At 37.0% G+C, this 24,986-nt stretch overlaps 1 long non-coding RNA gene across 6 annotated transcripts in view; it reads left to right on the top strand.

The window, feature by feature from the left end:
* LOC115939333 (uncharacterized) overlaps positions 1-24,986 on the top strand; it is a 558,748-nt gene that overhangs the window by 109,325 nt on the left and 424,437 nt on the right. For all 6 annotated transcript variants that reach the window (XR_014138275.1, XR_014138276.1, XR_014138273.1 and 3 more), the window contains one exon: positions 13,534-13,616. This is a non-coding gene — a long non-coding RNA (uncharacterized LOC115939333). The remainder of the gene's footprint in view (positions 1-13,533; positions 13,617-24,986) is intronic.

Below are 24,986 nucleotides of genomic sequence, written 5' to 3'. Positions count from 1 at the left end.
CCCTTCATTTTTGAACAATATTTTCATGGGATATAGAATCCTAAGTGGACAATTTTTGTTTTATAATACCTTAAAGATGTTATTCCATTGTTTTCTGGCTAGTTACATTTCTAACACTGTTTCCTGTATCCAAAAGCAAAGTCTTTGTTTGGTCTCTTTAGCTGCAGCTTGGAAATGTAGAATCCTGAAGCACATGCAACTCTCACCTCACATGTTTCTTTTCTTTTGAGGAACACAGCCTACATTCTCTGTTGTCCAGTGTCTCAGGATAGTTGCTTTATATATTTTGTTCAGTTGTATATTTCTTTTTACAATGAGAATAAGTCCTACGCCTGCTATTCTGTCATGGCTGATCCAAAAGTCTCTTGTATATGTTCAAAACATACATAGTGATTGCTTTATATTTATAAAAAGTCACGTTTGGGTCCTGGGAAGTATTTGGTATTTAAGAGTAAATATCATGCTGTGTACATTAATCTGTCTGCTTCTGTCTTTTTTTTTTTTTTAAGATTTTATTTATTTGACAGAGAGAGATACAGCGAGAGAGGGAACACAAGCAGGGGGAGTGAGAGAGGGAGAAGCAGGCTTCCCGCTGAGCAGGGAGCCCGATGCGGGGCTCGATCCCAGGACCCTGGGACCATGACCTGAGCCGAAGGCAGATGCTTAACGACTGAGCCACCCAGGCGCCCCATGCTTCTGTCTTTTTTAAGCTTTCTTTTTTTCAAACAAGAATTCTAGCTAGTTGGACTATGAAACCATAGCAAAAGCCTTAGCTTAGGCCACGAACCTTGATGGACATAACCTCAACCAGTCAATATTTATTGAGTACCATCTGTGTACCAGATGCTGGTAGGTCTCAAAACTGTTACTGTTGCAAACTCAAATACTATAAAATAAATCATGATCTGATATCACTTTTTGAGGATAGGTTGAAGAATAATGTCACAAAACAAAGATGATTCCATGATTCTAAAGCTCTGGGACTTGATCTACCTGGAAAATGTGTGTTCTTTGAAAAGCAAAACAAAACACCGAGAACCACGTCTGTTGGAATGATACTGTTAACAGTCTTTCCAGGTCTGTCTTTCCTTCTCTATGGAATGAAACTGCTGTACTCTATAATCTTTAAGTTCCCTTTGATATCTAAAATTTGTGATTCTCGGCATGTCTTTGTGTACGTTTTCTTCTGTCTCATGCAATTAGGACATAAATAGAAGAGCATAATGTTTGTGAGATTCTGCATTCTGAATGTGATTTTGATTATTTAAAATATGAAATGTTAGAGTGCATTTAAGTTGTGCAAAATGGTTTTCTAAACATAATAGGTAGTTACCTTACATGTATGCTTTTATGTGTCCTCTGAGTCATATCCACTCTCAGTAGCTGCTGACAAAACAAGATTTTACTGCTGAAAGAGCAGCAGATCTAATATTGCTGCAAAAGAGCAGGCTGAATTTTGTTTTGCCGTGGTCATCAATAAAATTCTAGTCATGCTCTAATCTTACACTCTTTATTGTTCCCCATGATACATCGCAGGTAAAAGAAAACTTTACTTTTTCAGGCATTGCAAAACTTAAACGAAGAATTAGAAAATACCTGAAGGGTCATATGTAAGTAGTAGAGAGCTTGGAAGGCATTCTCCTTGACATAGTGACACATGTAAGTGGGTGTATTTGTTAGGGTAATGCTGACTGCTATAATAAATAGACCTGCCTATAAAGTCCCTTGGAACAATAGGACCTTGCCTGTCCCACATGTAGCAGTCGCTGGCAGGTGAATATGTGAGCAGTGCAGCTCTCTGTCTTGTGGTCTTTCAGGAGCCCAGGTTGATGGACGCTGTGCCATCATTCAGGGACTCTGCCAACATAATATACCATTAGATGGCTGCCGAAGTTATATCCAGTCCAGTCAGTCAGAAAGGGGGAAAGAGCATAAAGTTCAGGAGAGGTTTCTAAAGGTCAGTCTTTTTCAATTCTATTGGCTTCATCAATTTGGAAGAGAGATGGAGGAATCTCAGAATCGGGAAATAAAGCCCTGACTGTCTGATTCCTGAGCCCATGCTTTTAACTACTCTCTCCCATTATCTTTTCTGATCTTGAAGTTACTTGTCTCAGTCCATTCAGGCTGCTATAACAGAATATCATAGGCCGGGTGGCTTATATGCAACAGAAATTTATTTCTCATAGTTCTGGAGGCTGGGAGATTAAAATTAAGATACCAGCAGATTCATTGGTGAGAGCCTGTTTATTGGTTCATAGATAGCCTTCTTTTTGCTGTGTTCTCACATGGAACTTTCTGGAGTCTCTTTTATAAGGGCACTGCTCCTATTCATGAGGGCCCTGCTGTCATGACTCACTCACCTCCCAAAGGCCCCACCTCCAAATACCGTCATACTGGGGATTAGGTTTCAGCATATGAATTTTGGTTGTGGGGAAAAGACATTCAGTCTGTAGCATTGTCTAATTCTGGAATTCTACCAAATCAACTATTATTGGAATGCAATCCTCTATGAACCTATGCTAATAGAGAACAATGGAATTTTTATTTGAATGTTTCCTATGATTTCCCAGATTTTCCTCCAAAGGCCCTCTTTCTCTCTCTCTCACTCTCTCTTTTTTTATCCAGCTCTAAATTGGATGTGAGAGCAGAACTTCCTCTTTTTAGTTGCTTGGAGACCTATATTTGCCTTAGGAAATGAGGGGAACATATATAGGTACACAATCCAAAATCAGCAGCTCTTTCTGTCTTGGGGGCTGCGGGGTTCATATCCTTCAAGGAAGGTGGGATTTTTTTGTTTGTTTATTATATTTATAATTTAAATTCAATTAATTAACATAGAGTGTATTATTAGTTTTAGTGGTAGAGTTCAGTGATTCATCAGCCTTATATAATAATACCCAGTGCTCATTACATCACGTGCCCTCCTTAATGTCCATCACCCAGTTACTCCATCCCCTTCACCCCGCTCCCCTCCAGCAACCCTCAGTTTGTTTTCTACGAGTAGGATTCTCTTACAGTTTGTCTCCCTCTCTGATTTCATCTTGTTTTATTTTTCCTTCCTTCCTCTATGCTCCTTTATTTTGTTTCTTAAATTCCACATGTGAGTGAAATCATATGATAATTGTCTTTCTCTGACTTATTTCGCTTAGCATAATACCCTCTAGTTCCATCCATGTCATGGCAAATGGCAAGATTTCATTTTTTTTTGATGGCAGAAGATGGTTTTAAAACTCTCTAACTTAATCTGTTATATGGAAGGCCTCTTACCCCCTTTCTTCTGGATCAAAGAGGCTGAAAGGTTTTCTTTATCATCATATTTGCTAGCCAATAACCTCAAGTTTCATGTAAAAATTTACCTGTGCACATGAATCTCCTTTGGGGTAAAAAAAAATGCATTCTGAATAACTGTTAATGTTCTGTTTTCAAGTCCCCAGAGGTATTTCTATCTTTTTCAGTGTATGCAACTCAATTTTTAGTTGGGCCCCTTGAGGCTTTTCTGAATTTGGCTATTTTTCTGGATAGCTATTTCATAATCATGATAAACAGCACATATGATTTCAGCTAGCCAGAGAATAAACTACATTTAATAGTATTAGCTAAGATGAAAGACACTTTCCATTCAAAAATTGTCCAAAGATATTTTCTGCCAAAAATTTGAGGCAAACATGCCAAATGTTTTGCTTCTTTTAAAAACACATCCGTCCAAGAGAACTGCCAAGAGAACTGCAGTTTCCATGAGTTTTATAGGTAGAAAAAAATCTTTAACTCAGGCCTTTAATCCATTATATCTTGAGATGTAATGATAGGAACTCTGGTGGGCTTACCCTTTAACAGAAGATGGGATTGTTCTATGACATTTGAGCCTGTTGAAGACAAAATTCATTGCAGATAGGAAGTTTGTGTAAAATAACAAGGTACTTAATCTATATTCGGACACCCAGGTGTCCCTGCTTTGGAATTTTTCTAAATAGATTTATTTTGCTTTAAATCTGCACCTCTCAAACTTATTTCACTACAGACTCTTTTTATGTGTATGTGTGTATAAGAGAGAGATTAAGAAAAGGCAGGAGGGAGGGGAGAGAGAAAAAGAGGAAGAGACGGGGGCAGAGAGAGAGAGAAAGAGAGATGAATGAGCTCACTCTGGTTAGGTGCCTGGATTCTACTCTTCATATATAAAGATGGATGATATTGATGGAGTGAAGAGTTTTGGAGTAGAAACCAGAGGATGAGCATCCAGGAAACTAAGATAGAAAACATTTAAGGACTCAGACCCCTCAGAGTTGGGAAAGGAGGCTTATAATCTGGAATTCCACATGAGACGTGTCTTCACGAGGTATCTTCTCCTTTGGGAAATACTCACTGTTCTTGAATATTCAAAGTAATGTTTGTTTATAATTTTTTTTAAGTCTTAAGGATCATTTATTTAGAGGTCTTTTCTATTTCTTTTTGAAGGAATGTCAACTTTAAACTTGAATTTGGTACTTAATACTAAGATTTCCCCCTATAAAGTTTTTTGAAATTTATATTAAAACACAACAGAAAGTCAAATTATTGTTCTTGGATTTTCGTAGCTGAAATTTTGGTTGGAGTTGAATCACATTTAATTAAAAATTAGATACAGTTAATATCTAATATACAGAGCAAGAGGAAAAAAATTGAGGCTTCTTGTTTTTAGCTTTCTGTCTTCCTGAGAGTAGATGCAGAACAGTGTGAGTGAGAAGGGGAGCTGCCTCAAACTACTACCTGCTATAACATTTTTTCCCAGAGAGTAAAAAATACTCAGTTACCTCTTGGTTTATGAGGCAATGAAATATTACAGCACATAAATATTGACGCAGAGACCCATGGGATGTAGGAGTGCTAAGGACATTTGCAAGACATGAAGACCAAAGCTAAATGAAGTTACATCTTTTCCTATAAAATGCAATCTGTCCCTCAATGGATTTTACCATCCTGTTGTTTTTATTTCCTCCATCTTTATAATTGGAGACATCCTGTTGGCCCGTTGAAAACACTGCTAGTATTTCTTCCTGAAAAGTTAGCCAACCTACTGATGATTATTCTTAAAATTCTGATTAGGTGTTTGCAGTTAAAATTAACACATCAAGGAAATGCCAGGATGTGAGCTGGAAGTTGAGAACAGGAAAATGGCTAAATAAAGGCATTAAAAAAACAATCTGTGGGAACAATATTGTGGAATGAAATAGATTTCTAAAATGGAAAATATTGTATTGCTTTTAACTTGCCTTGGAGCAGGAAGAATCTGAATTCTGCATACTGAATACAGCTGCTCTAATATTTATTTAGTTTTTATCTACATGGACAGGGGGCTCTATTCTAACAGAAGGTAGTGTGTGTGTGTGTGTGTGTATATATATATATATATATATATATATATATATATATATATATGCAGATGCTGGTAGGTGAGTAGATGTTAGTTAGAATTCTCTTGTTGAAAGTTGTATAAAACAAGTTTGGACCACATTGTGTTGGATCCCAAGGATTGGTGGGGAAAGAAATGCATTTCTTCCCGATCAGGCTTTGCTTTACAGAATCACATAAGAATTCCCAGGTGAGCTATGAAACTTGAGAAATGTTATTTTGGTTGTATATATCTCTGTTCTCCCAACCAGATCATAATATCCTTGAGAATAGAGACAATAATAATGAACATATTCATTTAGCCAACATTTATCCTAGGCGTAGTACATTGCAGTCATTGCACTAGGTATTGGATCCACAGGGAATATTATAGTCATGGTCCTTGCTTTCAAGGAGCTTATATTCTTGTGTTGGGGGAGACAGATAGGAAGCACGTGAAGGGCTGAATGTATTTCAGATACTGACAAGTGCCGAAAGAGAAACAAAGAAGGTAATGTGATAAGGAATAAGGGTAGTTCAGGAAGGCCTTTCTGAGAATGGAACTTGAATTGAGGCTCAGCATGAAGAAAGAGCCAGTCACAAGAGGACAGATTGAAGAAAGAGAAATAACAAATGGAAGACCTTAGAGTGGAGAGCTTTAGCTTTCAAGGGCAGAAAGAAGCCCAGGCCAGGGTGGCTGAACTAAAGGATCCATTGGGGGAGTAGAACCAGATGAGGTCTGAGAGGCTGGCAAAGTCAGATCACTTAGGACCGTGACCATGTAGGTCATGTTGACACTGCCATTTTGCTGAATGCTTTACCTTACCTGCATGGTCTCTTGTGGCAAAACCACAACTCTGATTTAAATTTCAACTCTGTCTTTCCCTCTAAAATATGGAACAAGGTAATAATGCCCATTCTCACCACTTCCATCCCATGTAGTACTAGAAGTCCTAGACAGACCAATTAGGCAAGAAAAAAGAAATAAAAGGCATCCACATTTGAAAAGAAGAAGCAAAATTATGCTTGCAGATTATGTGGTCTTTTATGTAGAAAACTCTGAGACTCAACAACAACTACAAAAACCCTGCTAGAACTAATAAGCAAATTTAGCAAAGTTGCAGGATACAAATCAATATGCAAAAATCAGTTGCATTTTGATATGCTAACAATAAACTATCAGAGTGAGAAATTAAAATAATCCCCTTTACAATGGCATCAAAAAGAATAAAATACATAGGAAGACTTGTATACTAAGAACTATAAAACACTGATGAATGAAATTAAAGCAGACACAAATAAATGGAAAGATATCTTGTGTTCATGGACTAGCAGAATTAATATTGTTAAAATGTCCATATTTATTACCCAAAGTGATCTACAGATTTGTGCAATCCCTATCAAAAATCCCAATGACATTTTTTACAGAAATAGAAAAATCCTAAACATCTGGAACCACAGACGACCCAGAATAGCCAAAACAACCTTGAGAAAGAACAAAGCTAGAGGCATTGTGCTTCCTGATTTCAAAAAATATTATAAAGCTACAGTAATTAAAATAGCTTGGCACTGGCATAAACTTAGACATATAAACCAATAAAACAGCATAGAGAGCCCAAAAGCAAACTGTCACATACATGTTTAACAAGGGTGCCAAGAATATTCATGGGGAGAGGACAGTGTCCTCAACAAAAGGATAGTCTGTTTTCAGCACTGGGAAAACTTAATATTTATTTATATAAGAATGAAATTGGACCTTTATCTTACAACATACACAAAAATCAACTTAAAATGGATTAAAGACTTGAACATAAGACCTGAATCTATAAGACTTCTAGAAGAAAACATTGGGGAAAACTTCTCGACATTGGTCTTAACAATGATTTCTTGGATATGACACCAAAAATATAGGCAACAAAGACAAAAATGGACAAATGGACTACATCAAACTATAAAGCTTCTGTATAGCAAAGGAAACAAAATGAAAAGACAGTCTATCATGTGGATCCTACAGAGAAAATATTTGAAAACCATATATCTGAGAAAGGGTTAATCTCCCAAATATATAAGGAATTTTAACAACTCAATAGCAACAAAATAAGACAAGAAAAAAAAAACAAAGCAAAATAAAAACAAAATTTTAATCTAATTAAAAAATGGGCGAAGGACTTGAGTAGACATTTTTCTGCAGAATACATACAAACGGCCAATCGAAATATGAAAAGATGCTGAACATCACTAATCATCAGGGAAATGCAAATCAAAACCACAATGAGGTATTACCTCACACCTGTTAGGATGGTTTTTATTAAAAAAACAAAAATGAAAGATAACAAATTTTGGTGAGGATATGGAGAAATTGGAACCCTCAAACATTATTGGTGGGGATGTGAATTGTTGAAGTCACTGTGGAAAATGTTGTGGAGTTTACTCAAGAAACTGTATGATTCAGCAATCTAGGTATCTAGTCAAAGGAATTGAAATCAGGATCTTGAAGAAATATCTGTACCCTCATGTTCATTGTAGCATTATTTACAAATGCCAAGACATAGAAACAACCTAAATGTCCAATGGAGAAAGAAAATGTGGTATACATACAATGCAATATTATTCAGCCTTAAAAAGGAAGGATATCTTCCCATTTGCAACAACATGGATGAACCCAGAGGACATTATGTTAAGTGAGATAAGCCAGACACAGAAGGACAAATACTATATGATGCCACTTATATGAGAAATCTAAAATAGTTAAACTCATAGAATCAGGGAGTGGAATGGTGGTCTCTAGATGCTAGGGAGAAGGGGAAATGGGAGGTATTAGTTAAAAGGCACATTTCAGTTATACAAGATGACAAGTCCTACAGATCCATATGGCATAGTGTGTATAGTTAACAGTACTGTCTTGTATGCTTAAAATTTTGCTAAGTGGGTAGATCTTATGTTAAGTGTTCTTATCACAAAAATAATATATTAAATAAGAAGGCAGGAAGAAACTTTTGGACATGATAGATAGGTTCATGGCATAGATTGTGGTGATGGTTTCATGGGTGTATACTTATCTCCAAACTCATTAAGTTGTATATACCTCTGTGTACAGATTTTGTATGTTAACAAAGCAAACAAAACAAAAAACTGTCTCATAAGAGGGGATGAGACTTAGTGCCTTTGTCCTTATTAATGCTGATAATAGAAAGCTATATTTCTAAACTGCATTACTTCACCTCCTACAAATGAAATACCTATCCATGGATTACTGTTTATTTATTTATTTATTTAATTTTTTAAAAGAAGATTTTACTTATTTATTTGATAGAGACACAGCGGGAGAGGGAACACAAGCAGGGGGAGCAGGAGAGGGAGAAGCAGGCTTCCCGCGGAGCAGGGAGCCCAATGTGGGGCTCGATCCCAGGAGCCTGGGATCATGACTTGAGCCGAAGGCAGATGCTTAATGACTGAGCCACCCAGGCGCCCCCATGGATTACCTTTTAATGACGTAGAAGATCCATGGGAGGACTGGTCATGTGACGAGCACTTGTTTCTTACAAAAAGTGTCTGTTGAACTTATTCTTTATTTAATTGTTCACCTGTTCTTGTGTAAGTATCTATGTGCAAATTGGGATGTTAGAATTTGGATTTATCAGAGTTTATCTCTCCTAAAAACTTGGCAGGGGTTTCTGAGTCCCCTCTCCCCCTCCTCTAGTTTTTCCTTCTTTCACTATTCTTGCCATGATTATCAGGAAACTCAAACATAAATTTAACCATAAAAAATGCAGTGGGATGCCGGGTGGCTCAGTTGATTAAGTGTCTGCCTTCAGCTCGGGTCATGATCTTGGGGTCCTGGGACTGAGCCCTTTGTTGGACTCCCTGCTCAGCGGAGAGCCTGCTTCTCCCCTCCCCTCCCTCTGCCCCTTCCTCCCACTCGTGGTTTCTCTCTCTCTCTCTCTCTCTCAATCCCTTAAATAAAATAAATAAATAAATAAATCTTTTTAAAAATGCAGTAACTACAGGAGCCTAGGAATATACTAACTTTGCATTTCCCAATAGCTATAGGTTTGGAATTTTATATTTCTGTTTTAATACTCACACTTTGCATACATCTTTAATTGCAGCACTCTCAAATCCTTTTCAAACAGGAAAAGCATCGTTTGTAAGCTAACATATGCCCAGTAAACAAGCCGTTTGCAATAGTAATTAACATTTTCTTATTTCTGTAGTCAGACTCTCAGTTTCATTCTTTGGGATTTTTAGCTTTATTTTATTTTATTTTATTTTTTTATTCAGATATAATTATACAGTGCTATATTAGTTTCAGTTGTACAGTATAACGATTCAGCGACTATACATTTCTCTGTGCTCATCAAGGTAAGTGTACTCTTAATTCCCTTTACCTAGTTCACCCATCCTCCCACTCCCTGCTGTCTGGCAACCACCTGTTTCTGTATTTAAGAGTCTGGTTTATTGTTTGTCTCTCTTTTTTTCTTTATTTGTTTTGTGTCTTAAATTCCACATATGATATGGATAAACCTAGAAGGTATAATGTTAAGTGAAATAAGTCAGAGAAAGACAAATACCATATGATTTCACTCATATGGGGTTCTTAGCTTTATAACTGTAACTCCTATTATCCTTTCACCAATTATTTGTGCTCTGCCCAGGTTGCCTCAGATCCTTCTACCTCCCCTCCCAGGTTGTGTGGGCTTTTTCTTCTAACAGTTTTTGTCAGAGATTCTTTTGGGGAACTGCTTTCTGGTGACTGGAGCTGCTCTGAGAGTTCACACCCAGCTGGCAGTTAATATCTCTCTGGAGTGGCCCTTAGCCAATGACTGATGAAAGCCTAGTTCCTGTGCCTCCAGTCAGGACAAACTGTGATGTGTAATTTATATTGTCGAGTCTTGGGCTCCAGCAGGCTGAGGTTAAGGCTGATGCGGCTGGGCCTTCACATGAAATCACATTTTTGCATGGCCTCTTCACCTTCTTTGTCCTGCTTTCTTCATTCCCTTGCTGGTTACTCTTGGGAACACTTCCTTAATAAATTACCTACATATGAATTTTCTGCTCAATGTTTGCTTCTAATGAACCTAATCCAAGATATCACTTATTGAGTCTGAATCTTTACAAACACACATATACCCCCCCGCCCCCCGCAACACACACACAATGTTGGAACGCTGACTGTAGAAATAAAAAGGCATATTAATTATTTAAATTAATTAAAGCATAGAGACATTCAGAGTAGAACCACATAACTATCCCAGTCTTAGGGTCATTAATAACAAGTTCTTATTGGAAGAAGCAAACTTCTTTGGGATATTGTTAATAAAGACTTGATGCCCTCAGTGGGGAGAGTAAGGCAAAGTGATGGCTTTGGAGTCCAGCAGGTCTCAGGACCACTCATTAGATGTATATAGCACAGTATATCTGCAAGCCTTTTTTTTTTTTTAATCTTTAAAGTGGGAAATATAATACCTATCTTGTAGGATCACTGAGATGATTAAAAGTTGTGACATGTAAGACAACTGTCTCAGTAAGATGTTCATTCTCCAAACTAAAACTACATGCATTACAGCTGTGAAGGTAACGTGAAAGAAGGGAAATCTCAGGGCAGACTGGGGTGAGAGTTGTAAGTTGTTAGAATAGTCTAGATGAGGGGAAAGATAAAAAAAAAAATCATTCGACTACAGATTTCTTATAGTTGTTAATTAAAGGAAGGCAGGAGATTAAAATCAGGAGAAAGTGGACATTAATAACTGTCTGATCACTGTTGAATTCCCAGTATTTCACATAATATCATAGAGAAGGCTCTTTCTCTAGAACAGAATCCCACTGAATACAGTTTATAATTTGCAATATACACCTCATGCTCAAATTAGCTTCAGAGTAAACTTTACAAAGCTCTTACTCCTCATGTGGATTCAGTCATTTTCAAAACAACAACATTAAAGATTTTAGTGCTTTTATAGAGTGTCTAATTAATGAAGCTTTTAAAATACCACTTTGGTTAGATACTAGGCTGCAAGGACCTTACCAGATCATTGTAGTCAATATCCTAGAGTCTGGAACTGGCTCTCTAGGTAACCAGTAACTATAGAACACTATCTCAGCCAGGCCTGTTTATGTCTGGACATGCTATTAGTTATAAAATAACACTATTAATGGGGGCTTACTTTAATTTAGTGGTTCCAAACAATAGAACATTTCTTTGTTTAAATCATTTGGAAGAAAAGTGTGCTAAAAATATTGCCAAAGAAATCAGCGAAAGAGTCAAGCTTGCTCATTTACTATCAGAGTGATTGTTGAAAAGGATAATGGGAATGACAGTTATAAAACTGAGAAGTCCAATGAGAGAAGCCGTGAAATTATGACTAGAGCAGGAAAAAAAGTTTATTAGAAGCATTCACTTCTGAGGACAGATGAGCTATGGAGGTAGAGCAAAAAAATAGTGAATCAGATTCTGGACACCGTTAATAGGTAAAGATGTTGATACTCTGTCACTCTCCCCTCCGAGTGAAGTAGATGGCTGTATAGGAAGGGAATAGTTCTGGAAAATCCCACAGGAAGATAGCATTCATGACAGAGATTGGAGAAAGAGATCATGATCAAATCTCTATCCCCCTCCTTTCATTTAGTTCATGGGGGCATAGCAATATTCATTCACTGTGGTTGTTAGGAAATTTTAGAAAGGGCATACGGCAAATTTTAGAAAAGGTAATATATCTAATCCAAAAGAACTGTGATTCAGTTCTTATAGATGAAGGAGAATGGCAAAGAGGCAGCCTCTGGACATTTATGTGGATTAAATACCAGAGCTTTGAAAATAGTTGTAGGATGACTAAGCTAGCTAGTAATTACACTCTTGCATGATGCAGTTATTCTACCGGGAGACATTTTCTTGAATCTTTGCTAATTGCACTAAGCATTAAGAGAATTACTACAGTTCCCTTTGAAACATTTCTGTCCAAACTTAACTTTAAGAAGGACGAAAAAGATGAATGATTTAGAAAGCCAAAGCAGAAGTTCAGAGGAATAGTAATGGGTGATGGTTTAGTACAAACTTGTTTTCCAAGTTAAGATACAGAGGGAACCACAGTATGTTTTAAAAGGTATTTATTTATTTATTTGCTTGTTTGTTTGTTTGACAGAGAGATAGAGCCAGAGAGCACAAGTGGGAGAGAATGGCAGAGGGAGAGGGAGAAGCAGGCTCCCCACTAAGCAGGGAGCCCATTGGGGGACTCGATCCCAGAACCCTGGGATCATGACCTGAGCTGAAGGCAGACGTTTAATGACTGAGCCACCCAGGCATACCCAAAGTATGTTTTAGATACCATGCATTAGAATACCAACTTGCACACCTGGGGGACATTGTTAAAGTTTTTTTAGTTGAGAACAGATTTAGTTAAAGAAGGGGAAAAGTCTCTGAGTCTTGTTAATTCAATAAAAAGGAAGAGCATGTGCATTCTAATAATGCAATATGAGATTAGCTATCATGCGTATAATTGTGGGTGTCATATGAAATTCACTTTCTTTAATTATGTGTATTCACTTTTCTTTAAAAATGAGAATTCTAAGCTTCCCCATACAAATGTATTTATACTTCCAAATCATTTAATGTAAAAATGGCCCTCTAGTTGGGTTTCAGAATATTGAGAACATTTTAACTGTGGGTTTGACTGAATGTCAAGAAATTGCTTTTAAATTAAACATGTAAAAACTTTTAGATTTTTTGTTTTTTGAAAATGCTTATACTGAGGAATGAAATAATTCATCTAGCCAGACAGAAAGCATACTCCCATCCTTCACTAAATTCTGTTTCAAAGAGCATTGGTGTATATTGTATATACTTTCCAGAGTAAAACTATTAATCTTGTGCTACCATGAATTCATGTGTGTGCTGAAATGGCATTTCTGTAAGACCTAGTAGTTTTGTAGTTATACCATGGAAAAAACATTGCTTATGCATCACCAAGATTCAGCAGGAAAAACAAATGGTTAGACATGTTTTGGTTGAGATGAAAGGGGATGTAAATCTTAATTCGACACTAGATTTATGAGCACAGAGTAAACAGAAGTTGGGCCTTTCTTCAACAGACAATGCTAAATGTTTGTTAATATCTGTGTGATGAAACACATTTATCTTCTGGTTATTGACCTGTTCAAATTTTCTGTTCATAGATTGTGCTCCAGAGGAAGATACTTCTTCACTTTAAACTGACCACTTACAAAAGTATCAGGTGAAGGTTTCTCTGTGGACTAAGGTAGGTTGGTAATTAAATTTTCTTGAGTCAGTAGAGAAATTATAAAAAATAAAATCAATGTTGTGAGTTTTTCATAAAGGTAAACTCATTCTATTAAAAAAAAAAACACCTGCCTTTTTATTCTAAGATTATGTCCTATTTACTTATGTGGTTTTAAATTTCCCTGTTATGAAATGATGGTGACAATAGGAAGCACTTAGGTTTTTGTTTTTTAAATGTATATACTTATTTGGTGAAAGAAAAATTGACCATATGTTGGTCCTCATTTAAAAAAAACCCCACTTAACTAATGAATCATTGAACACTGCATCAAGGACTAATTATGTCTATACAGTGGCTAACGAATAAAAAAACCCCCACTAATCAATAAATTTCAGAACTAGTATACATTAAGCATCACACAGCTGCAGTGGCTATGAAAATATTGAAATAAGTTTATAGTTACTCTTAATAACTGTTGCCCTACATGCCTGCCTTCCTACCCACTTTGGCCACTCAGGCTCCTTTCTTGGGACCTCAGACCTTCTCACAAGTAAGTATTTAAAGGTTAATGCCTGTCTCAGCTGGGGTCATCAGGATACTATTTGTTCATAGTTTATCAGTTGTTAAATATTTTAAATAGAACCCATGGTAAAATCCAAATGCCTAAGAACATTGGTATAAAAGGAGTATTGTTATCGGATTCCTAGTTGTTAAATATTTTAAATAGAACCCATGGTAAAATCCAAATGCCTAAGAACATTGGTATAAAAGGAGTATTGTTATCGGATTCCTTTAAGAAAAACAAAAAACACCTCTCAGCCATGGAATCCCTTAAAATCTGTGTTCAAGAAAATCCGGCAACTCTTAGTTTGATTAATATAAGGATAGGGTTGTTTTTCTTCCTTTGTAGAGCAGGCAGTATAAAAATCTCCATAAATAGAAACACAAGGCTTTATGCTTCCTGGGCATCAATAGTTACAGGATGAGAAAGGGTGGGAAGACCTTAGAAGCTCTGCAGGAGAAAGAGAGAGAGAGAGAGAGATGGACCCCCTGCATCTCTTTTCTCTTTCTTCTCAAAATTTTTCCTCCAGTATTTCTCTTCTCTTCCTATTTCTCTAATAGGATCTGTGCAACTAGGAAGAAAAAAATCCAGTGACTAAAAAAAAACATGCCACTTTGACAAACAGCAAGTTTTAAACCAAAAAGATGAGGACAAATATCTAAAAAGACTTTAAACATTAAGCAAAGTGAGTCAGGGAAGTTTAAAATCTTGTTTTGAATGTGTTAGATCACATTAAAAAATTTTTTTTTTTTTTAAAAACCCTCTCTCTCTTTGTTCTTATACACTTGTCTTTTTTTTTTTTTAAAGATTTTATTTATTTATTCATGAGAGACAGAGAGAGAGAGAGGCAGAGGGAGAAGCAGGATCCCAAGGAGCAGGGAGCCCGATGCGGGACTCGATCCCAGGACCCTGGGATCATGACCCGAGCGGAAGGCAGACGCTCAACCGTCTGAGCCACCCAGGCGCCCCTACACTTGTCTTTTAAGCGAAAGATAGGAGGGCCAGAATGAGTGGTTAACTTGGATTGACCTTTTAAGCAGCTGCCCCATTAAACTTCAGAGACAGTACATCCCCATTGCTGCAATCAAGTGACTACAGCTGCTGCTGACCCTGCACATTTAAGCTGCAGAGCACTTTAAAGAGGCGAATAACCCTCTTTGGGGTCTGAATCACCAAAATGTGTGATGCTCTTACATGAATAATATTGTCATTTGAAATAGAAAATTTATTTCTCTGCACTTCGAAACAAAATGAAGCTAGCTATCTTGATTTTGCTTCTCTTATTTCTTGAAACTCTGCCAATATATCTGCAGAAGAAAAGAGATGCATCAACAGTTCTCTATTATAAAATGTATAAATAAAACATTTGGGTGCCACAGAGGTGGCAATATGATTATATGATTACAGTTTAAGGTTTTTATATTAATTATCTTCCGAGAGAGGTCTGGGATAGGGAGGGTTAATGGGCACGCAGAAATGAGCAGAGAAAATACCACTGCAGGTGTTTGCTTTAATGGGGTGTCGATGGAAAGCCAGGGGCACATACATAGGGAAATGAGTGAAAGGGAGAAAGTTGAAGCGGTGACTAGTGTCACCACTAGTGACAATGTAAAGCTTTAATGCCTAGAATCGTTTTGGCTTTTCTTGTTTCAGAACACTGCTTCACTAACTTCTGTATAAGCTCACTTACCTTCTTGTAAGGACGGGGCAATTAGAGTAGAAATTTCAGAAAAGGGGTTATTTAATCACACATAGGAAGCAACACATTCCTTATATTTATTTCACAAATTTGGCAGGTAAAATGAGTTATTTCTCTAGGTTTTCTTCATCTGCTCTTTTTCCTTAAAGATTCTGTTTACTTATTTGTCTGAAAGAGAGAGAGAGAGTGCACAAGGAGGTGGAGGGGCAGACAGGGAGAAGCAGACTCCCCACTGAGCAAGGAGCCTGACGAAGGACTAGATCCAAGGACCCCAGGATCAGGAACTGAGCGGAAGGCAGACGCTTAACTGACTGAGCAACCCAGGCATCCCTTCTTCATCTGCTTTTTAAACACTGTATATTAGAACATTTATAACATATGCATATACAATAGTAGAGAGACTAATCTAATAATGAACTCCTATTTACCCAGGCTCAGAAATTATCAACTCCCCCAACTTTCTGCCTCCTCTACCCCCACAGATTATTTTGCAGCAAATTCCAGACATTATATCATGTCAGTTGTTAATATTTCAATATACATCTCTAAATAATAAATACTTTTGAAATATATCTACAACCCCATTGTCAGTGCTATATCATATCATAAATAATTTCTTACTCTAATAACATATCCAGTTAATGTTTAAAAGTTTATCTCATTTTTATATGTGCTGCCAAAGCGAGCACAAGTTTATCTCATTTTTAAAAAATGGTTTGTAAGATTGAAATAATGGACTCCCCAAAACATCCATACATTGCAGTTGGTTAATGTGTCTCTCAATCTATAGGATTCCTCTTTCTGATTTATTTTCTTCTTGCCTTTGTTTCTTTTTTGATGGTGGTTTTAGCAACTGGGCTATTTGTATACAGGGTAGATTTTGTTGATTATATCCTTGAGGTGTTGTTTACATGTTGCTGTGATCCTTCTATCTTCTGTAAATTGTTGCTTAAGTTTGTTATTTTTGTGAGACTACTTCATAGATGTTATTGTTTACTTTTCTAAGGATGTACAAAATGTGTCTACTTGTTTCTTGTTTGTATGTGCCATGTTAGTAGTCACTGAAGGCCTTTACCTAGATCTCCAGTGTTTTCATTCCTTCTTATCGTCAAATATTTGGCTACCCTGAAATACAGTTCATTAAGTCAAGGAAGAAAAATTGCTTGAGTCCATCCCTCTAGTTATCGTTTTCCAAATAACGAATTGGTTCCGTAGCATCCTCAAAGGAAGAAAGTGATTTTAAAATTACATTTTTAGTATCATTATAAACTCACAGATTAAACACATTTAATACATTCTGATCCACAGTGTTACTATCCTTACTGATAATCAACAGCCCTTAGACTTGGACTGAAATATTGGCTCTCCCGTGGGTCTCTGGCCTACTGGTCTACCCTATAGATTATTTTTGGACTTTCCAGTCTCCATAATTGTATAAGCCAATTCCTTAAAATAAATCCCCCCCCCACACACACATACACACACACCCTATTGGTTCTGTTTAGCAGGAGAATCCTGACTTATACAGTTGTTCAACAAAATTTGTATTAATTTAGTGGAGTTTTTCGGAGTGTCTACTCTTTTTAAGGCATTCCTTTAGGTGCTGAATATATAACAGAGAAGAAAATAGGCAAAAAAATTATTGACCTCATGGATTTTAAATTGTACTGTTTTGATCAAACAGTTCCTTCCTTAAAATGCTTTGATTCATCACTTTTTGAATTATTTTTGCTAGTTTTGTTCAGTATTTTAGTTCTACATATTAGACATATAATTATTGCAACAATTATTTTGCAAAATGCCTCAGTATGTGTTTAATTCATCGAATTTATGTGCTTACTATTTTTTTCTACTGCACATCCAACCATTTTTCTGGGGTAACTTTTCTTCTCCTGAAAGCACAATATCTAGAAGTCTTTTATTTATTTATTTATTTTTAAATTTTATTTTTTATTTTATTATTTTATTATTTTTTTAAGTTTTTATTTAAATTCCAGTTAGTTAACATATAGTGTAATATTGGTTTCAGGAGTGGAATTTAGTTATTCATCACTTACCTATAACACCTGGTGCTCATCCTAACAAGTTAGAAGTTCTTCTAGTAAGGATGTGGGTAGTAAATTTTTTGGCCTTTATTTAATCTGAAAATATCTTTATTTTATCCTCATTCTCTGACATTTTGCTGTGTGAATAACTTTGGGTTTAGAGTTTTCTTCTTTCAAAATATTTAAGTCACATTTCTACTGGATTTCGAGTATTAAAAAACTGTCTTTACTCTGACTACTTTTAAGACCTTCTCTTTGTCTTAGTGTTGCGCTATGAACTATCTAAGTGTATACTTAGATTTAGATTTGTACCTCTTGGGCACAATTTCTACATCATGAATCTGAAGGTTCATGAACTTTCTTTTAGTTTGGAAAATTATCAGCTTTAGCATTTGGAATACTGCCTTTACCTCTTCCTCTCTTCCTCCTGCAACTCTGATTAGATCTATCCTATACCTCTCGCCTTTATCTTCTCAGTATCCTAATGTGTCTTTCATATGTTCCATCTCGTTACCTCTCCATATTATATTCTGCAGACTTTGTGTGGCCCAAAAGCTCAAGGCTTTTCAAATAACACAAGTTGTAAGACACCACTAGAAAATGGTGGACTTGTGGTTACAAAACTTTAGGGGAAGTATTCTTTCCCTCCTCCTGGCTCCAAGTTTGCATCCTGTCCTTTTTTTATGAGGTGGGTTTCTTCCTAGCTCAGCCTATTTCTGTTTTCTATAACTATTTCCGTATCTATTCTGTGTGTGTGTGTGTGTATGTGATATCCTGTTAGATTTACAAACTTGGCTAGGCTCTGCCTTTTTTCTACTGTCCAGAAGTCCTAGTGAGGTTTGACAATAAGATCTAGGTGTTACACCCCAGTGAATCAGCATGTTTATCTCCTCAGGTACTTACATCCTATATAGGAAACCACCCCATTGGAGAATTCAGAGTCAGTAACAAATTTTAAATAAGTAAATCTCTCAATTATACTGTCTTAATAAATTAGGTATAACATAAAACTTTAACAGCTATTAAATTAACTAACATGAAGTAAACCATATAGATAAGTATCTTACTTCCCTGGCGGATCATCATCAAAGCCCATTTAGATGTGCACATTTTGCTTTACAAAATGGAACTTCAAAAACAATTTTTAAGCAAAGGAAATGCCATGATTAGATAGGGATTTCAATGAAGTTGTTCTGGGTGTGGCAAGGAGGAGTTTGGATTAGAGCAGCAGTTCTCAGCCTTCGTTGCCCAATAGGAATATATTGATAGCTTTCATACAATTTTGGTATCTCAGATATTTAATTTAATTGATCTGGATTGGGGTCTGGGCATCACAATTGTTTTCTAAAATAACTCCCCCCAGGTAATGCTATTTTCAAGCCAGGGTTCAGAAGTATAGAGCTAAAGTAATATAAATGGAGAGAAGGATTTAAACTTAAGAGATAATTTTAAGACAGAATTGTATGACCTGATGACCAAGGGATAGTGAGAAATAAAAGTTGACCCTGAGAATTCTAGATCAGATGACTGAAAACATGCTACGTTTGTGTTACTATGTGTTAGGCCAAGTGCTAGCCATGTATTAATTAATTTAATCTTCATAGTTGTGTCAGAGCTGGTTACCTGTTCACTAAACTCCTTTCTTTTTCCTCCTGTACGTAGAGCTGGACTACATTTCCCAGACCTTTTTTGCAATTAGGCCATGGGGTTGAGTTTTGCCTAAAGGAATATGTGCAGAGTGATATGTACCATTGCAAGCCTGACCCATTTAAAACAAGAAAAAACTCTGGTTCTCTTTTATTTTTTTGTCTGCCAATTGAGGCTGACGCCCATGTTGTGTAATGTGTGGCGTCTTTTCCTTCTTTCCTGAGTCCCTGAGTGAATGTCTAGAGAAGAGCAGAGTATCACAACTTTTATTTCCCTGTCATTGAAATTGAAGGGAGAGATAAAATTTTGTTGCATTAAGCCACCGAAATTTTTGGGTTTATCTGTTAAAGCAGCTAATGTTACCTTAGTAATTCTACAAGATAAGTACTATCATTAGCCTTATTTTAAAGATATGCATGTGTGTGTGTGTGTGTGTGTATGGCATATATATAGTGGGATGAGTAGGGTTGGCGGAAAGATTTTTGAGATGCTTGTATTGCAGTCAAGTAGAGGTACTTATAGGTCTGAAACTCAGGCTGGTGGTCAGTGTGATAAATACATTTGTGAATCATCAGCATACAGGTGGTTGTTGAAGCCATGGAATTGAGTCCTTGAGGAGACAAAGCAGAGAATAAAGGAAGTAGACGAATGGTAAAGTTTTAGTACTAACAATATTTAAGAAGAGAATCTAGTGTGGGAGACTAAGAAGCAAAGTCAGAGAGGTTAGAAAAAATGGGATGAAGTATTATCAAGAAAATCAAGAGAAGAGGTATCTTTAAAATGGAAGGCTTATCGGTAGTGACAAAAGATACAGAGTTCAGTGAGCTAAAAACCAAAGAAAAGGCCGCTTATCCAATTAGGTGGTAAATGCTGACCTTTAAGAAAGCCCTCTCAGGAGGTTGGCATGATAGGAAGTTAGATTGAAATGGTTTGACATATGACTGAGAAGTGAAAACTTGGGGGCAGTACGTGTACATTACCTTTTCAAGGTATTTGGCAATAAGGAAAAAAGAATTGTACAGAATAAGCATTTTGATCCTTGAATCAGCTGAACACTAGAAAAAGTGATATTTGGGACAGTGGGGAATGTGTGAGACGGGTTCCTTTCCTGTAAGAAATTTCTACTCTTAGGGGAAAATAAATGAATCATCATTATAATTTACCTCAATAATATTTACAAGTAAATATTAAATGGAAATGGGATTATGTTTGAAAAAGTTAGCACTTTGAAGACAGGGTGATGGTTTAAAGTTATTTTGTAAAATTAGAGAGGTAGACTAAAACAAAGTGACACTCCACGAACCAAGTTTAGGAATTAAAAAACAATATGGAGAGCACCATGCTGTTGGAAAATGGGGAATAACGAAATATGTTTCAGAAGAACAGGAAAGAAATGAACTTGGAGATGGATCAGACATGATGAGTTGCTAACATAGTAATGATATCATACAAATACGATTCATATTTAATGAATAGGGAGGGAAATCCATGTTACTTTTTGTGTTTAATTCTTCTGAGGCAGGAATACTATATTCATATTGAGGCCCCATGAATTAAGAGTACTGCAGAGAAGCTGAAGAGTCCCACAAGGAATTATATACCAGGAGAACTGTTCACATATGGAAAGTTGAAAGGGAATGGATATATTTAACATAAAGAACAGAGCCCCGAGGAGTGACTTCAACATCTAGATAAAGTTCTGCAATTAAATTAAATGTGGTAGTAAAAAAAAAAAAGAATAACCTGTCCCACAAAAGCATTATGTTGGGGGTAGGATAGGATGCAAGGGAAATGTATTAGAGGGGCCAATGTGGTAACATGGAGTCTGATGGGGGCTGACATGGATGCACCACCATGAAAGCCATTGTGAAACTGGGAGGGAGGTACATGCATGTCAGAATGTGAGTAGCAGGCTGAGTTGTCACCAGGAGTCCAGAGAGAGAAGGCATGGGCAAGAGCTAGGCATTTATTCTAGGTCTAGAAGGATGGGGTATTCAGAGATCAGAGAGATAAGGCTCCATTTTACAGAGGAAGGTGGGTACAGCAAAAGTCAAAGGTTGGGTCAAGACACAGAACCACCAAAGTTGAAGGTATCCAGTCTAGAGGAGGACTGACTTGGAACTGAGTGAAGCATCTTCCCAACCTCTGGGAAGGACCCTACTATGTGTTCCTGTGATTGTATATTCTTGTAAAGTTTGCAAAAGCAAGATTGTTTTGGAATTTTACTGTTGATGTTGTTGTTAAAGTGACCATCCTTTCCCAAATTATATGTGTTGAGCCTCACTGTCTCTGTCTTGGCGTTATGTTTAAGGCACAGATATCAATAAAAAGAATTGCCCTTTTGCCTCAGACTAGGGGCTTCTGTGTTTCCTTTGTTGACAGTTATTAGAGAGCAAACTTAGCCAGAAAACTGAAAGTGGCTGGGAAGAGGAGCAGTTAAGTAGGTCATTTTCCAGGACCATAGTTAAAATTATGTGGTAGGAAGAGAGCAAGTCAGTGCCATCTTCAAACAGGTGTGTGTATGTGTGTAGTACAGATTATTTGGTGTTTTGGATTTGGTTTTGTTGAAATTAGCTTATTATCTTCTGTTCTTTTTTCTGTTGAGTTGTTTCTCTTTTTCTTTTTAAATATATGTATTTTTATATGATATTTGGTACTAGGGATATGAACTCAGAATTATACCTTCCCTCCTAGATTAGGAGCTCCTTGAGGGCAGGGTTATTTCTTATTCAGAGTCTAGTTACATTGAAGAGAGCCAGTGCACAATAAATGAAACTGTTAGGTTTTCTAATAGTTCCCCCACTGAATTGGGAATGGGGATAGGTAATGACAGCTCCCTGAGGAGCTGAGGCACAGGCATGTAAAATGTGAAATTTGAAATAATCTGAGCAAATTTGATAAAATCTCTGTATATCCTTACCCCACAGTACCTATATTTTAAAATCAGTTCTAAGCTCATTGAAATAACTTTGAATGTATCCTATTTTTATAGCAGAAATTGTCAAGATTAAAAGGAGGCATCACCTAAATCGATCTTAAATTCCCAGTTATGTGGGAAAAATTGTTTGAAGATATTTACTTGATATTAGTATGTTGCTTTAGGTTTCATTCATTCATTCATCCAACAGATACTTTTTTTTTTTTTTAAAGATTTTATTTATTTATTTGACAGAGAGATAGAGAACACAAGTAGGCAGAGGGAGAGGGAGAAGCAGGCTCCCCGCAGAGCGGGGAGCCCGATGCGGGACTCTATCCCAGGACCCTGGGATCCTGACCTGAGCCGAAGGCAGCCGCTTAACCGACTGAGCCACCCAGGCGCCCCCCAACAGATACTTTTAAGAACTGAGTATGTGCTCAGTTATGTACCAAGGTTTAGGGTTACATTGATAAGCAAGGGCATAATCTGTGGTTTATTGAGACTTCAGTTAAGGGTGTGTTAATCAAAATGCTCATGCCGTTTGAAATGATACATACAATGGAAGTTAATGTTCCTAGGTGCCATATAACAATGGAAGCTGATCTAGATCTGTGTGTGTTAAGGGGAGGTGGGGATGTTCGGGAAAGTCTTCCCAGAGGAGGTGATCCCAGAGCTGAGGTTGAGGATGGCTAAGAGATTCTGGTGGTAAGGTAGGACATGGAGGGACTGGTAAAAAAAAATGTTCCATGGAGAGAAAACACAATTGTCAAAATGCCTGTTGCAAAAAAACCAGAAAAAATTGGTAGAAAATTGGGGTGGCTGAAGTGAAAACAAAGGAAAGATTGATGCATGGTGAGGATGGAGATGGAGGAAGGGGCCAGACCATGCAGGACATTATAAATCATAATAGGAATTTGGCTTTTTCTTAAAACAATGAAAAGCCATGAAAAATATTTAATACAGGATATCATGTAATCAGATCTGGGTTTTTGCAAAAGTCATTCTGGCTCTGTTGGAGGGAAAGGATCAGAGGAGCTAGAGTGCATACAGGGAGAACAGTGGGAAGCTACTGCAGTGGTTCTCATAGGAGAGATGGCAGCTTGCATATGGTGGGTCGGTGGAGACAGAAAGAAGTGGGCAAATTTAGGGGATATTTAGAGGTAAAACAGACATTATTTTGTAGTGGATTACATATAAGCAGGGTGAAAGAGAGGGTGGTGTCAAGTTGACTTCTAGGATTATCACCTGTACAAAAGGCTGGATGATGAAAACGTTCAGTGAAGTTGGAATCACTGGTAAAAGACTGGGTTTGGTGGGGAAGATTACAAGTCTAATCATGGATGTGTTGGATATGGAGGTGCCTCTGACATAACCAAGTAATAGATCAAGTAGGCAGTGGAATATGTGAGTCTGGAGCTCAAAGGGTAGGTTGATCCCAGAGATATGAATTTTTCTCAGGATATTCAGTTGTGAATGATATTCCCTTACAAAAACATGAGAAGAACATGTAGGAGCAAGCCTTAAGAACTCTAAAATTTAATGATGGTTAGAAAAGGATGAATCTCAATTATCAGATGTAGGGAGAAAATACCAGGTGAATGTTTTCCTTGGAAGCCAAGAAAAGACAGTGTTTCTAGAATGAGGTAATAGCTAACATTGTCAAACGCTGCTAAGAGGTCTGGTAATATATGCAATAAAAACATTAATTGATCTTAGTAATGCAGAGATCACTTGTGACTCAAGAGAAAGCTGTTTTAGTTAAGTGACTGTTTAGAAAGGATTGAACAGGGAAGTGAGTGGAAGTTAAGAAAAGTGGAGTCATCTTTGAGAAGATAGTTGGCTATGTAGAGAGAAAAGGGGGGAGCTAGGGCAGCAGAATAGATATGAGAGATGCAGTGGAACTTTTATGTGTGACTGTCTACTGGGATCTCCTGTGTAATTAATGGTTCAGAAATTTATGCTTTTTAGGTAGGACTTGAAGAATAATTTTGGTATTTAAATAATAATAGAAATTTATAGTCAAAGTGTAATTTGCTCTATGTTATATTGCTGGTAATTGCTATTATTTATGTAATTGTCTTTCCATTAGGATATTCGTATTTTATTTTGTTTTGTTTTGTTTTGTTTTGATGTTATGTTAGTCACCATACAGTACATCATTATTTTTTTATTTTTTTTTTTTTTTAAGATTTTATTTATTTATTTGAGACAGAGAGAATGAGAGACAGAGAGCATGAGAGGGAGGAGGGTCCGAGGGAGAAGCAGGCTCCTCGCTGAGCAGGGAGCCCGATGCGAGACTCGATCCCGGGACTCCAGGATCATGACCTGAGCCGAAGGCAGTCGCTCAACCAACTGAGCCACCCAGGCGCCCCATCATTAGTTTTTGATGTAGTGATCCATGATTCATTGTTTTCGTATAACAGCCAGGGCTCCATGCAGTACTTGCCCTCCTTAATACCCATCACCGGGCTAACCCATTCCCCACCCCCTGTCCCTCTAAAACCCTCAGTTTGTTTCT

Source organism: Leptonychotes weddellii, chromosome 10 (genome assembly GCF_054177405.1).
Source record: "Leptonychotes weddellii isolate Sample4059 chromosome 10, ASM5417740v2, whole genome shotgun sequence".
In the NCBI taxonomy this organism is placed as follows: Eukaryota; Metazoa; Chordata; class Mammalia; order Carnivora; family Phocidae; genus Leptonychotes; species Leptonychotes weddellii.
This window is presented reverse-complemented; position numbering and strand designations above follow the sequence as displayed.